This window comes from Cibotium barometz, chromosome 22, assembly GCF_041138505.1.
Source record: "Cibotium barometz isolate CiBa-2024 chromosome 22, ASM4113850v1, whole genome shotgun sequence".
Lineage (NCBI taxonomy): Eukaryota > Viridiplantae > Streptophyta > Polypodiopsida > Cyatheales > Cibotiaceae > Cibotium > Cibotium barometz.
The window spans coordinates 40944281-40954841 of NC_141067.1; the positions used below are offsets into that span (position 1 = coordinate 40944281).

Sequence of the window (10561 nt, forward strand, 5' to 3'; positions counted from 1 at the left end):
TGTCACCAATTGCTATCCACACTTCCCCTTTGCATTGGCAATGTCTTAGACCCATTTAAAACCATGCACCACATAAATTTGCATCTTTCTGCATCCAAATCTAGCCCCAAGTGCCTTGTATATGTGCTTTTGCAAAAAAATTGACAATGCCTCCTTTGTATTTGCAATGAAATCTCAATGTAAACTCAATTAAATTTCACTTGCAGTACTATATCCACCACTGCTTGCCAAATCTTTGCCCATCAAAATACATCCACTGAGAGCACTTGGAGGTCGATGTAGTTCTTTGAAGATTGCCAATCTCCCGAGCAAGCTCTTCCAACCCCCTTAATTTTTAAATCCAAGAGCAAGGGCTTGTGCCAAGTCTTCACTACCATTGTACCTAATCCCTCACTGTACCACTTTACCATGGCACTCATGGCATAGTGAGTTCAAGGCACACTATCATTGGCCTCTTTCCCTAATTGCCAAGGTACCCTCACCACATATCTAGCTTTCTAGCTATGCAAGAATCAAATGAAAGCCTAGAAATTGATGAGAGTGTAGATCACTTACAAATGGAACGTATAGATGCATGCCAATCAATCAATACAAGATTTTAATGGTGATGATGATGATTGCAAAGGGGAAATTCAAAAGCATGTCTTCCCATATACAACTTCAATCACTTGCCCTCCACAATTCTCAAAACATGTGCCTCTTCTCACAAGAGCATATGGCATGCCTTATATCACTTGCATCAAACATGATCAATGGTATACATATTCATCCCATAAGCTCATATGAAACCATACCATGATTCATACACGTCATGTGACATATCATAGCATGGAAATGGCTATGAATGGCATCGAAAACTTTCCAATGACATGTAGTAGTGCATATATAAGGATCTCAATGCCATAGATTGATCCATATAAACCTTCAATTACCAAGAAATGATGAAAATGGATGAAAATTACCCAAATATTTCTTAGTGTTCTCCTTATGCTTCAATTGAAGACATATGATTGTCTTAATTGGCATGATATAGCTCTCCATACAAGTGAATAGCATGAGTAATTATCCAATTGCATGCAATCAAGGTTCCTATTTATGAAAGCCCCAAATTGATAAATAACCTTCTATCGAGCACCCTCACGGGTAGAAATCCTCAACGAAGGTTACCAAAGCTAGTCTCATTGTGAATCTTATTACCTCGCAAGTCAAAGCCCTAAGATATGGCAAGCTGTTAACTAGAGATTTAAGCCTTGTATCACTCAAAAATCAAGCAAGAAATAAGAGGAAAGGGGAAAAACATCTTTGGATTAGCATTAATCTTGATGAGCAAACTTTTTCCCAATTTTGGTCCTGGGATTTGAAATTAGGAGCGATTTTCTCAAAATTTGGTCCTTAGCAAATGCACAGCCCTAAAAGCTTAGAAAATGAATCAAGAAGATTAAATTCACCCAATCAAGATCACCATGTCCCTCTTCTTGATCAAGAAAATAAAAAAATCCAAGAATTTCTTAAATTTTCTTGAAACCAAGAAGCAAGTGGATCAAAAACTAAGCTCTTATACCAATGAAAGAAAAGAGCTTCTAGATTAGCCTTGGATTAACCTAATTATCTTAGATTAGGATGATTAGCCTAGGTTTAGAGAGAGAAGAGAGCAATTGACTTATTGTTGGTTATCAATAAAAGGTACCCCAAATATAGCCTATTTGACATATATACATGACCACCCCTTTCACACTATCATAAGTGTTGTCCATGGACATGATCCATTGACCTTGGGTCCATTATTCATTATATGAGACCATTTCACTTTATTACAAATATAGGCCTTAAAATTTTAATGTTGTTATATTTTGTAGACTCTTATTATGCTTGTTATTTTGTTGTAAATATGGTGGCTCTTACTATGTCTATTATAATAGTATACAATCAATACTAACTTGTTTCTATTATAGATTTATTCATGAAAATTCTATTTGCTAAATTTATAATTTTATTTAAACAAAAAAATGTTTAAATATTAAATAAAACATATCAGAGATTGAAAATGATTTTCGTTATCTCATTATTATTTATAAATCTTACCCAAAACATATCAGAGATTAAAAATGATATTCGTCATCTCATTATTATTTATAAATCTTACCCTTTCACAAAGTTCTTGAGCTTCATCTTGTAATAGTTGCATCTACATCATTGAACATAGAAAAAATTTAACGTTAAGAAAATAATGATATTTTTAACATATTGAATAATATTTTCACATACCATTCAAAGATAAAACTTGTAATAAAATGTAAACAACACTTACCATTCTTTCTCTTATCTTGTTAAGTGCAATAACCATTCTATTTTCAATATCTTCAATCTCACGAAGATTCAAGGGCATGAGACTCTCACCCAACATGTAGCTGTAAAAGATTTTAGAGGAGGTGTCACATGATTTTAAGAAAAGTGTCACATGCAAAATTATACGCAATGTATATCCAAAGTTTTAGCACTATTGAGTAAACTTTGAGATGTACTAAGAGTACCTTTGTAGATTCTTTAAGTGGTCTATTTTCTCCCTTGTTGTAAGAGCTTTGCACCTCCAATACTATTTTAACAACCATTACAAATAAATGAAGATAAAAAAGTTATTTAAACAAGAAAGGAAAAAAATATATTGTGTGACTTTAGATATGTAAACATAGTTCTTAATGATCTACTACATGTTAAAAACAAGAGGGTTTCTTAATGGTGGACAAACAAATTAAGAAATAAGGGTAGATTAACACTCACATAGAGTAACTCACACAAAGTGTTGATTAGCAACAATAAGAATAATGAGACTAGCCATAATGAATGCGACTAAGCACTATGAGTAACTCATAAAGACAAGAGAACTTCATTGAGAAAGGAAGCAAATTTTTTTTACAAAATCAAACCAAAGTTCACATGGTTTAGACCTAAGAGGAGTCCACACTCTCTCTCTCTCGTGTAGGAGAGAAACACCATAGCAAAGAAATATTGAAAGCTTCATTTGATTAGTAAAATGATTATATCCTTGGTTAGATCCCATAGTTGGTATTTATACTTCCTACATTTATATACTACCACATATTGATGCACCCCATACTTGGGCAACTCCCCCAAGCCCATGGCCTTGACCCTACTATTATAGATGGTCCACAAGAACTTTCTTATAAACCATCCCCACCTACAGGTTTCATCTATGAAACCTTGCATCGATTAGATAATCCACATGGGTAGGATCTCCAATCATAAGTGCTTGGGTACCAATCATCCAAATGTGAATGAATGAATGTCATATTTAATCCAATTGTGAGAGCATCATTATACTTTTCAAGCATGGTTGTAAATGATCTCTAATAGCTATAACCTTCATCATTTTCCCTGAAAACAACCCAAAACATACTCTCCAAGAAAGTACATCAAGTTTGCTATCTTAGCAATGCAAGTATCTTCATTCTCAAGTGGTATGAATCTCTCTAACAATGATTTTTAGGAATTTCTAGCAAGTTGAATCAATGTTGTTCCCCTACATTTACCTCACCAAATGCATCCAAAGTTTTCTCACATGACCTTCTAAAACTATGGCAGGATTCCATGATGCTTCTTCACTAGGTAAACCCTTCTATTTGATGAGGTATTCCACAATGTGTAGCACCCTTTCTCTAGTACTCTCATAAGTGGGCTATTTCTTGAACAATACTTAATCTAATATTAAATGCATAAAGTTCATTCACAATTGAGACAACCATGTTGATAGTTTCATCCTTAGTCTTGCATGACTTGAAGTGTTCTTTATGCCACTTCTCACCACATTTATAGCAAAGACCTTTGTTCCTCAACTCATTGTTGTGGCCACTATCAAAAGTTCCTGTATTTTCCTATGTTGGTAAGATCAATGCTAATAAAAACATTATAAAGCCCTTTGGCAATTAATACAATGGGTAGTTAGTTCCCTTTATCTTATTCCTAATGGTGGAAAGCATCCTAAATACATGCTTTCCTAATGGTGGAAAGCATCCTAAATACATGGTTCAAACCATTTTATTTTGCAATTAATGAATCTATAACACAAAATGCAAATATCCCAACCTACAAGTATTGGCAATGCCCATTTAATGAATTGATAGTGAAGAGACATGCAAATTGTATGAAAATGACACAATGTATTATAGAAATGTCACTAGCAAGGATGCAAAAGTAGATAACAATGATGACAATGATACCAAAGAAGTTAAATGATGAGATCGAACATGTAATGTCGATGATGACAAAGAAGTGATGATGAGACAACCTTTTTATACTTATGGAATATGCACACCATGTCGGCACAAAAAATTTATGTCGTTACACTACTTGAAACCTAAAATTGAATAAAGACAATTCAAACAAACACTCCCCTAGGATGTTTGTTGAAACATTATAGCATGCAAACAGGTCATGAAATCTGACAAAAACGGCTTGAAAGTTTTAAAAATCATGTTACTTTATCAACCAATAAATTTATTAACTTATATGGTATACCTTCTCCACCTCAAATGATAGCTCAATCTAAGACAATTAGAAGAGCGTCTTTAGAAGGTGATAATGAGAGAAAATGAGAAAGGTGAGAGCCAAAAGCACCTACTCAAAGGATAGCTCGATCTAAGATAATCAAACGAGAATCTTCAGAAGGTGATATAATCAAATAAAATGAGAAAGGTAAGATCCAAGAGCACTTACTCTAATATCAACTATTATGCAATGCCCAATCATCATGTGAATCTAATTCCCTATTTTTAGCACTTGTTGGTGCTAATGAATTAGCTATAGTCATGCTTGACTCTTTCTTCTTCTCCATCTCAAACCTTTTTTTCTACATTAATTAATATAACAAGTTGGATTTTGACAATAGTTGAATTTTCCTTTCTTCTTAGGATTATCACCCACCAGGCCATCCTTGCCAGAAGACTAGGTTGATTCCTACTTTAGCTTATAACCACCTTGAGAGAAGGCTTTACCTTTACCTTTACCTTTACCTTTTTACACGCACTCCTATACTAATTTTCTTTTATCGATATTTATCTTCTTACAACAATACTGCAACCAACTCATCAAACATAGGGGAATTTGGGTTACCCTTTATCATAACAAGATTTGTGGATGAAAAATCTTGGTGTGAATTTGATAAACCCTTCACGAATCAACTGTCTTCATCAATATATGCAAGATTCTCTCTCAGTTCTTTAATACTTGTGAGAAGCTCATATATCAAGTCTCCTTTATTAATATTATCGCACTCTAAATGCATGCTTGCGTAAGAAGGCTAGCTGGCAGGCGTGGCTCATTACGCACCTAGTAAAGGAAAGCAAGCACATCCCCCAACCTACTTGGTAGCTTTACATCAGTAAATATAAGGAGTAATGGTTGATTTCATGAAAATTTCAAGGAATGTATGTGCATATGTTAGTCGTAACCTCTTTGGGGATGCCCATTATTTTATTTTGGGATATTGTATTCTTGCATGCTCCCTTTTATATCATCTACAAAGATTAATGTGTTTAATCAAGCTGTGTGAGTTATTACGCTGTCTGCCAAAATTAATGTGCTTAATCAAGCTGTGTGAGTTATTACGCTGTCTGTGCCAAAATTAATGTGCTTAATCAAGCTGTGTGAGTTATTACGCTGTCTGCCAAAATTAATGTGCTTAATCAAGCTATGTGCACTAGTTTGATATGGTCATGTGATTAATGTGTTTAATTAGATGTGTGCACTGACTATTACTATTTTGGATGTAGGCGAAGAATGAGTGGTGGATTATGTGTTAATCGTGAGTGAAACATGTGTTGGACCACTATGAGATATTTTGGAAGACATGTGATTACCTTTTATGATTTCATATTTAGGCATCTATATTTTGGTAAGGCTAAGGTCTTATACCTTTGTACATACCGAATAGTATTTTATACTTTTGGTAGGCCCAATACTTTATATTAATACTTACTTTTGGTAGGCCCAATACTTTATATTAATGCTTACTATCTTTTTGTAGAGCTTGCACACTCATAAACTTAAAAGCACTTACTTGTGCTTTATTTTTGGAATTATCGTTTTGAAAATTAAGCACTTTTTCTAATACATGTAAATAAAGAAAAGCTCTTGCTTGTGCTCCGCTTTTGAAATTATCTTTTTGGAAAGTAAGTGCTTTTTCTAATACATATAAATATAGAAAAGTACTTGCTTGTGCTCTGTTTTTAGAATTATCTTTTTGGGAAGTAAGCACTTTTCCTAATATATATAAATATGGGAGACTCGTTACAAGGATCACACTCTAATGAGGGGGGGATTCAATCCACTCTTGTGTTGACGGCTACTTCATTCTCCATGTTTTTCTTTGTTTGTTTAATTTGGTTTATTAAGGTTTATGCAAATATATGTCCTACTGTAATTTTTGTGTTGAGAAATTAGAGTCTCCTTCTCCAAGTGTCTTAGAGGTCATGATAGTGGTATCAGAGATTTGGCGACCACTTAAGGAGAAAGACTTTTGAAGAAAAAGTTAAAAAAAAAATCGAGGTTTACGCAATTTATTTGGTGCAAGGAAGGCCAAAGGTTTAATTTTTATAATATCTAAAGCTTTAAAAAATCAAGGAGGAATATATCGAAAGAGGAAAGGCCTTCAAAAAGCTACAACAAGGGTACAAGTACTTGGAGAAAGAGAGGACATCATCAAAGATCCAAAGGATAAAGAGAAGAAGGCTATAAAAACATCTGGACATCATTAAGGATAAAGCGAAGAAGGCTATAAAACCATCAGGACATCATTAAGGATAAAGCGAAGAAGGCTATAAAACCTCTAGGCAAAAAAGCTCGGATGGTTTATGGGAATCTTATGAGCCGTTAGATTAAGATCAAGATCAAGAACTAGGGTGCCATACCAACGTTTTAAGAACAACTTCTACAAAACCCAAAAACCACCTCTTTTTTTTGCAAAATCACTTTCTTCAATTCTTAATTCCTTAATAATCAAGCCATATGGATGTGATTTACTAGTAGGGCAAGGGCTCCAACCTCCTCCTAGTCTTGGATTCTAGAGTCAATTTCCATAATCGAGGGCCATAATAACTTTTTATTGATTTTTCAAAAAAGAAGAAGAAGAAGAAGAAGAAGAAGAAGAAGAGATGAATCACAAAATTCACCCTCCTATGCTACGTGGGGTTCTGCATTTTAAAAAAAATTAAAAAAATTGCTTTAAAAAATAAAATAAAAATAAAAAAAATGCACCGGCTGCGCATCATCCGCCTGCTGAAATTCTCGTCGCCCGCCAATTAATTAATTTTCCCCTCATCCACCTAGTGATCACCTACTAGCAGCATTACATCACCTCATGTGAATGGCATGCCATCTCCATTGTCTATGTAAGCGCTACGCGCTACTGCCATACGCTTTCTTATAAAGCTTTTGGTAAATCCTAATTAAGCTTTAAATCTAAAAATGCTTTACTATTCTTTTGTTAGAAAAGCACTTGATATTAAAAGCTTTCTATTGCAAGCTTGGTGTCCTTTGTTATTCAAAGCTTACAAATCCAGTTTTCCAAGATTTTACCTCCCCTTCACACTTGGTGACAAAAACAAGAAGAGATAAAATCTAAGTTTAAAGGCTTCCAACGATCCAAGTCTTAGAGTTGAAAACAAATAAACTTTTGCATTATTTTAAGCAAAAATGCCCCCCCCCCCCGCCTCCCCCCCAAAAAAAATTGCCCCCCCCCCAAAAAAAACATGTTTTAAATTAGTGATATATGTGCCCAAATGAAATTGGAGTGTAATATGATACAAAATAGAAGATTATCAATGGCCTAATCAGATATTTAAACCCTTAAAGATTAATATTAACACTTCTTTATGCATTAACTGTACACTCTATTTGTAGGTAAAGGTTTGCTATAAAACAAAGAGTACATTGAAGATTTGAATAGGTTAGAGAGCAAATCAAGCTAGAAGAGTTGACATGATCATGGATCAATGATAGCTAAATATTCTTATATCTTCAATTGCATCATAAAAAGTGTGTTATACTAGTCGTCATTGATCTCATCTCTAATCAACATAGATCTAAAAATCTCTCCCGATTCATGTTTGTTCTGCTCTGGATGCTTGATGTTATCTGATGTAGATGATCTCCTTGATGTTATCTGATGTAGATGATCTCCTTGATCTTGTGGGATTATGGGGGTTCCTAAAATCTTCAAGAGAAGCCCTCCAATCACTTAACTTGAGATTACTAGAGTGAATGGGTAAAAGAGGAAATTTTTAGATCAACAAAGTCATTAATACTTAATGACATGTACTAGTTAGACACGTCGTAGAGTGCATAGATATTTAAGGGATAGTGGTAGGCTCTCATACCAACAAATTAGAATTAGAAATTTTGGAGTAATAGGGTCGATAGTAGTGGACAAGGTTCAATACTTGAACATAATCATGAAAATTTAATTAACACTAATGAAAAGATAATGACATGCTAGAGAGTTGATCTAACACAAACACAATCCTCATGTACACATGCCCTTATCATCTCTCTTGATTCTAGGTATACCTCCCCCTGATCTTCTTGTTGATTAAATGCACATCATGTCCATGCCCACTTGAAGTAGGTGTCTTCATCCTAGGAATCTACCATCCATGTTGAATACCTTTCTAGGTTTACATTGCTTCCTAACATTTACTAGTTTGATTTCTCACATAAACTTAGCAACACTTCTATCTCTAAGGTGTATCCTCTCCTTCATCACTTATTTTCTAACACTACCCCTTAACTGTTGAATTCCTATTAGCATACATGTATTGGGTCTACACTCTTACTCATTTCATAAAGTGGTCCACCTCACTTTGAATCTTGGCTACAATTTTGACTTTGACTTGAGTCTTCACACTATTAGGTGGAAAAAGGGTTACAAGTATGGGTGACATGCTCTCATTACGCCCTTTTAAAGGGGCATATATGAGTCCTAACTTCCTTTCTAGGAAGTAATAATATCATTTTCCTTCTCTTTAGTCTTATCATGTCTACTTCAACTCAAAGTCCATGCTAGGAGTCTTATCATGCCTAGTGGGAACACCTTCCTAGGTTTATAATTTACTAGTGTATTTTCTCATAACCTTAGCAACACTTCTATCTCTAAGGTGCATACACCCCCTCATTTCAAAATACCCTTGATCACTTACTTTCTAACAAAATAGTCATATCTCCTCTAGTGTCTATTGACTATCTTAAAGAAAACAAAACAAGTGTCCAAAGACTTCTAGCTCTAGGGTTTTTATCTTTAATATACACACATAACTCAAGAACTTAAAACTTATTGGTTGAAAAAATTATACAGCATTTTGTACATAATATTAAACTCGTTGGTAGAGTAGCTAGTACTTTTCTAGTTGTTTTTACTACAAAATATCAACCAAGCATAAGCTAAGGTTCCATTTCAAAGTTGGGGAAATTTTGTGAAATGTATATGGACATTTTCACCAAACCAAAAGGCATAATAACATACTTCAAATTCAAACTTGGAATTATTGAGATCAAAGAAATGAGTTAATGTTATTCATGTAAGATGTTTATAATATTCAGACATGGAAATATTAATGTTATTCATATAAGATATTTATAGTATTGAGACATGGAAATATTACGTAATATGATAACTAAAATCCATATAGCAAGATGAGTTTTAAATTGTTCACAATTTTAGAATCATTTTAGATAGAATACACAAAGTTAAATATTTCTTAAAAATTATAAGCCTTCAATATCCAAATGAGAACACATGCACTCATATAAATAAATTTAAGCATCAATGATTAAAATTTATATAAATACAAAGATGAGAAAAAAAACTAAAAAATTTTCAAAACTAATACACAGTTTATTTCTAATGGATGAATACAAATTTAAAGATATAGAGGAAAAATTAGAAAATAGATGAGACAAATTATTATGTATTTTTATTGGAAATATAAGTGTTATCATCTTAGTTTTACCTACCTCGACATCCTGAAGAAGACACTCTTTGGAGTGTTTTGGTCTGCATGCTCTCGATATCTCTCCACACCATTCGGCACGCTAGAGATATTATAAAGAAATAAATCATTATGTTATGATCTAGTCATGATTTAAAAAGAATAATTTAACTAATCTAACAACTTTAGATTTCTTAAAACAAAGGAAAATCCTAATTTAAATATTTGATAGTTTTGAAAAGAGCATGAAATCTTTTCTAATGGTACTTCATTTTGAGTGCTAAGACTTGTACTATATTTTTTTAAAAAAGTGTTCAAGTATATGAATAATGTAGAAATTTGCAACCTTAATATTCTTACTGTGTAGGGGTAAAAGCATGCATAAACACCTATGATTCAAGATAGAAAATTTTACATAAATGGAAAGTCCATGTTGTTCTTTAAACTTCACAAAAAACCAAGGTTGATCTAGATTCCATGTGAATCTACTGACAAAGCTTCATAATATCAACCTAATCATCACATAATACAAACAAAAACAAGTATGAAATTTCACCCATGTC

The 10561-nt window shown here is 33.4% G+C and overlaps 1 long non-coding RNA gene across 1 annotated transcript; it reads right to left on the minus strand.

Annotated features, from left to right (window-relative positions):
- Window positions 1-2306: 2306 nt before the first annotated feature.
- On the minus strand, window positions 2307-10060 carry LOC147626614 (uncharacterized). Its single transcript, XR_015268674.1, has 3 exons — window positions 10024-10060; window positions 2532-2593; window positions 2307-2408 (listed from the first exon to the last, which is right to left on the minus strand). It is a non-coding gene; the product is annotated as an uncharacterized LOC147626614 (long non-coding RNA).
- Between the last annotated feature and the right edge of the window lie 501 nt (window positions 10061-10561).